We start from the raw sequence: 6,400 nt of genomic DNA, 5'->3' as shown, positions 1-6,400 counted from the left end.
ATAGGGAAAGGTTGAAATGGATCCCTCATACTATTAGTGCACATCCATATATATACATATGTATGTTCCAGTATATCTGGAAAATAACATAACCATTTCGCAGTGAGCTGTGGATGTGCACTAATAGTATGAGGGATCCATTTCAACCTTTCCCTATGCAGGACAGTTGGTTTTGTGTGTTGCTCTTGAAGTGCATTCATAACTAACAGTAGTGGCATAGAATGAGAATAATAATTTATTGAATTGTTTGTCACTGAACCAGATACTAAGGTAAAGAATTGTGTAATAATTGAATTATTCCTATTAGATATTTTCAAACCCTTATGGAACAGCCAGCCTGTATGCCTGAAGTTTTTGTTCCTGTGGCTTCACACATGGATCTTACTTCATTTGTTCATGCCAGATGTCCCACTAATCTTTTGTCAACTAGAGTCAGTGATGTGTTCTTTTTTATTCCTGACCAATCCCCTTGATGACTGAGTCTTCTGCAAATATTTCGTTTTTCTTCCTAATTGTTGATAAAAATACTAACTAGAGTATGCCCAGAAAGCTGTTCCAACTGGATACCAATTCTGTGACCATTCCCCTTCTAAATATACATTTTGAAATGTCAGTTAACCAATTTTTAGCTCACTTACTGTGTTTTGTATTATCATGGTTTCTTAACTGTAATGAATTCTACATCAAACGTCATATAGAATCAAAATATCTCAATAGTGTTGTGTTTTGCTTGTAGTCACAACTGGAAAAAAAAACAAAAGACAACAAATGTGTCTGACAGAACCTATTTTCCATATTGTACCTAGAGTGGCACTTAACATATTTCTCTTCTTTAATTAGTTAGTTATTCGGCCCCCTGTCAGCCATGCTATTACTTTACTCCAGATCAATTTCAGCCCGACAGGCCTGTAATTATCTACGTCAGTAAGTTTATCCTCCTTAAACTTTAATGCAACATAAGTTCTCTCCACCTTTCTGGAACTTTCCCAATTACTCCAAGACAGTAATAACAGCACAGATTCTTCAGTCAGCTCTTTAAAATCACTTGGCTAAAAGTAATCTGAAGTTTCCTATGCAAATCTCATTTTAGTAGCTTCCATCCTTGCTTTTCCATGTATTTTTTTTGCATGGTAATTGTCATCATCCTCATAGAGCATTACTAATTGTCTGTCTTTTACTTAAATACCAAACACAAATACTTATTGAATTCTATTTTCTTGCCTTCATTATTCTTAACAAATCTTCCAAGTTAATCTGATAAAGATCTGGTACCGTTGTCAGGATTCCTAAGGTATTTGAAAAATATTGTCCTTAATCCTCCGACCATAAATTTCTTCTAACAACTCGTCTATCCTTATCAGAGGAATTATTTATGCAGTTCCCTCCTTCTATTCTGTGTTCAGTGTTAACAACTTTCTTTCTTCATTGCATTGATTTACAATTACATAGAGACTTTCATTAACCTTTTGCGATAGACCTTTTTTTTTTAATGCATACAGCTTTCTTTCCTAATTTTTTCAGATACTTAATAAAATGTTTGTATTTTCCAATTATTGACCAGTTCTCTCTCCCAGCTGATTCTCCTTTATAATCATTTTCAGTTCAATAGAATGACTGCACCATCCATATTACTGTTGGGTTTCATTCTCTGTGCCTGTTTGTAAAGAGCAATGAAGCTATCATTGAGACAGCTAATAGTTCTTTTATCAAGCTCTCTGGTCTCACAATAAGTCCACCTTTTTGGAGATTTTCACTTTTGGTTTAAGAAATGTTCATATATAATGTTCAAAAATTCTACAGAGAAGTACCAACATCATGAAACTTCAAGCATATGTCAGGAAGACTGAAATCTTGGATGATAGCACAGCTTTTTGCTCCTACACATTAGAGAAGGTGCTAAGGCACCCAGTCATCCTACTCTCTTCTATGATTTGGTGATTTGCAGACAGCAGCTACAATTCCATTTTGGTTTTTATGTGTTAAGAATACTGATCCATTGCATGCAAAATCATTTGCTTCTGAGCTGTCAGTGTCCTGAAAACAGACTATATCTTTTTTACTGTAGAGTTCAGCACTTCTTTCCCTTTTCCCTTCTTGAACAAAACAAGTTATAACCAACCATTGATTCTTAAGTTCCACTTATGCAGTTCTTCCCATCTGTTTCCAATAATACCAGCTACACTTAATTAAAAATTAGGTAATTCTGATTCCTTTCCCTTTTTTACCCAGACTCTTCAGTATTGCTTTATAGAAGATCTACTCATCCTTGAGTAATTTTACTTTTATCTTGGTTTCATGCTGAATGAGGATTTTTTGTTTTGCTTCAATTCTCCTGTGAGCACTCATTTTCAGCCTCTTCCCTCACAGGCTGTTTGCCTTTTCACTGAACAGGAGACAACCCAAACTACGCCATCCTTTCTCCTGCCACAAAAGACAGATGTGCCATGTTCAGAATTATTTCATTGTATCCTGTCTTCCTTTATTTGCCAAGCAAGGATAATATCCTAGAGGATTTTGCAGACATTCTTCTTCTTTAACAACATGCAGGGTTCCCTTGAATCCAGGCTGCAAGAATGCTGTACTTTTATCTATTTTTCCTTCACAAAGCAGTCTTTCCCCAAATTGGTTTGGCTACATGTTATCATTAACTGCCCTTTTATGAAAAGCAGCTTCCATCTCTGGATGATTCCAAAATTTGGGGTGGAGAATGGGAAATAGGGGACAGCTATCCTGTATTCAGATGAAAATGTAGGCTGTTTTAACATACCTGCCTGGTTACTTCTTTTTACTGCTGCATGGAAAAGTCAGAGTTCCACGGCCATCCCAGTCTCAGGGCTAGCAGCTTCCATCTCTCCTCTGGCAGAATTTGTGAACTATAGAATCTAAGCTCTCAGCTAGTGTATAAAGTGAGCCGAGGAACTGTCAAAAAATGAAACATTAAGAACGAACTTGTTTTGTCAGAAGATTGATCAAGTTCTGTGCCTTTCTATGGGAGATTTAAATGACAACCAACTAGCATTCTTCACTGGAAAAAGCAAAACATTCTACCAGGGAAGTGCTGATTAACTCTTCTCCTGTCCAGGGAAGAGCTATCTAAAGTAATTGGCTTTGACAGGTGAGGTCTGTCCTCATCTTGGCAGAGCAGATAAGGTACTGGTTACAACACATCTGGGTAGACTTACACAGCTTTTTAATTACAACAAAAGCATTCATCACAAATGCCTTGTAAACTCAGTATCAACAGTGTTTGGGCTGCAGATGCTTGGCTGTGGGGTTTGATGACTTATCTGTTTAATAGATGTGATAAAACATTGCCATGCATTCCGTGACCAACTTTGCCTTCAACTCATTCTTGCAATGTCTGTAGTTCAAGAAGGCTACTCAGGCTATGAAATGAAGCTATTAAATCCATTTGATCCCACTACACATTGACTTTTTTTTTTTTTTTTTTTTTTTTTTTTTTTTTTTTGGCCAGCACTTCAAAAAAACATGCTCAGACCTGATGCTGATGCTGTGCAAGCTGCATTTCTTCATCATCCCAGTGACACGACTGAAGAAAGGCATGAAGGCATTTGATGAATGGTGATGTCACCTAGCACAAAGTCCGACTGCTTCCTTGCCCCATGTATTGGTACAAGGAAAACAGCTATAAAAACTTGTCCCCTGAAGATAGTGTAGCAGTAGAACTGAAAATGCTCTAATATCTAACTTTATAGGCTATGCTTTCATGTTATAGCATAATCCCTTGCTATATACTCTTGCTGGCTCTGAATTAACAGAACAGGTTGGTACACAAACAATACAGCGTTTGTTACATTTTTTGCAAGGGAAAGCATGAAGCGCATTGACAGATCATAGCCTCATACCTCTTTTTTAACTATCTGAATTTCTATAGCCTGTACTGCAGATGGCAGGTTGAGTTACATGGAATTATGAATCACTTTTGGTATTGTGTTGATTAATTCTCTCTCCTTCTCTCTCTCTGACATTCTAAGAATTTCATGCACTAAAAGGTCATAGATCACGTTGCTGCCCTGTACAGTTTTTTTCTGAAAATGTAGAAAGAATGGGAGACTGCAGATTTAACTTGGCTAGCTAGCTGAAAGCTGTATATAGTAAGCACTGCGATAAAGTAATTGTGGTGGTAATTGCTATGATAATTCTATTTTTTGGTATTTCTTAACGCTATCTTTAAAAAATCAGTTTTTTTCATCAGTACTTCAAAGATTCTTTCCAAAAAAAAAAAAAAAAAATGAGGCAGACTGACAAAGAGAAGAGTTTCTGAAAGCTCAACTTCAATTGCATGAAAAGAAGCAGCAGGAATTTAAGAAAGGCAGAGGAAAGAGTGAATATTTAAGTTAAGGACACTGAGCCACAGCATCCCAGCTCTTTTTTGCTGTATTTCTCATTGGCATCAATAATGGAATGTACTCAAAGCTTGATATTAGACTCAAGACTTGTTCTTCCTATCTGACTGCAACCAGGAGTGCAGCAAACAGAGCAGGCCAACAGGGGGTGGAGCATCAGTCAGGATATGGCACATTAATTTGTGGGAGAGATTACAGGTATTTATTTCCTTTCTTTTTCTAGTAGCAGAGAGGCATACTCAGAAGGTTGATATCAGGCTGGTGTAAGCAGTAAAATTTTGGGCTTCTTGATCATAGGAAGATCTACTCATCCAGGTCTACTGGTGCCCGAAGAGATACCCCTTTCTCAGAGGGAGAAAAAAAAGGATTTTTTTGCTGATTGATAGGGCTTTAAATTAGATTTGAAGGGGGAAAGAAATGAAATCAGGCCCACCAGTGACGAACTGTGGGATGGCATGCCACTTTGTCCTTCTGGACAAAGTATCCAGCATACAGCTAGACAAAGATACAATGTGATAAGTGAGCAATTGCTGATGGATTGGGCCCTAAGGGTTTATGTACATGGGGTTACATTAGACTGGTGGCCAATCATTAGAGGGGTTCCCCAGGACTTCATTTTAAAGCCAGTTCTCTTTCTTCATAAATGACTTGGATATAGGACTAGATGTTATTTTTGAGCAAGTTTGCTGATACAAAACTAGGAGGAGCTGTTGACTCTGTCAAGGGTGGAAAGGCCTTGCACAGAGATCTAGCCAACCACCAAGGGCACAAAGTTTAACAATAGCAAGAGTTTAACATGAAGTTGCAACTGGAGATGTTTTGGTTGGAAATCAGGAAAAGGTGCTTTACTGAGAGGGTGGACAGGCACTGGAACAGGCTCCCCAGGGCAGTGGTCATGGTACCAAGCTTGCTGGAGTTCAAGAAGTGTCTGAACAACTCTTTCAATCATATGGTCTGATTTTGGGATGGTACTATGTGGAGCCTGGAGTTGGAATTGATTATAAGTCCCTTTCAACTCAGGATATTCTATGACCTGCAAGTGGCCATAAAGGACAGAAAACAGAGGCCAGCCTTTTTCTGATGCTGAAAGCTTTGCTTTAATCTTTCATGACATTTGAAATGGCAACCACACTTAGAGATGTTTCAAGTGTCATAAAGCAGTTTTTCAGAAAAAGGAAAGCCAGGAAGTCAAACTGCATCACTTTTCAAGAGCAGCTTTGCAATTCTTGAAAATTTTAAAGCAGAGTATTAATTTCAGTGCGTTGGTAGTGAATAGGATAATTTAATAGCACCTTCCACTCTCAAGTATTTCTTTCCTTGCATAGATTATTAGACAGCAAGGGTTGAGGATGCAAGCCCTGAATCATGAAAGTGTGTATACATACTGAAGAGGTGCTACACTGAATTATAAGCACTGGTAATAGTTTAGGATCCAAAGGGCTGATGACCTCTGCTTTTAAAAACATGCTGTAAAAGTTATCATTCTACAGCAGTGTTTTCTCAACTCTTTATCTCCTAAATGCTTTTGGACACACAGAACATGGGATTAATTATATACTGCAAGCAACAATTCATGAATATTTAACATACTCATTTATACTTAATGAATAAATTTGCATTTTGACAGTGTTATTTAATGTGGTTTAAGGAAATACTGCTCATTACCTTTCAATTTTGTAGATTAGGAGAATGTAATTGGAATGATAAGGTAGGTTTGCACAGTGTCCGTGTGATTGTTCTTAGGGCTTATTTCCACAGATTTTAGTTGCAATGTCTCTGTTTGCTGTGTGCTGGGGGAGGTTTGTGCCTGCACAGCGGGACCTCCAAGCAGGGAGAAGCACTCCCAGCACAGCTGAGGTGTGAACCAGCACTAAGATGGCTGCCACCGCCCGCAGCCCCCCTTGGGCGGGGCATGGACTGAGAGCTGAGATTTCATTGGAGAAGTGGAATGTCACTCCCCAGATAAGGCAAAGGATTGGCTGTCCGCCATGTGCCTCTTTCTAGGGCAGCAGGAGGGGACAAAATGGAGGTTG

This window comes from Lagopus leucura, unplaced genomic scaffold, assembly GCF_019238085.1.
Source record: "Lagopus leucura isolate 7727_CA_CO unplaced genomic scaffold, USGS_WTPT01 Super-Scaffold_100009, whole genome shotgun sequence".
NCBI lineage: Eukaryota > Metazoa > Chordata > Aves > Galliformes > Phasianidae > Lagopus > Lagopus leucura.
This window is presented reverse-complemented; position numbering follows the sequence as displayed.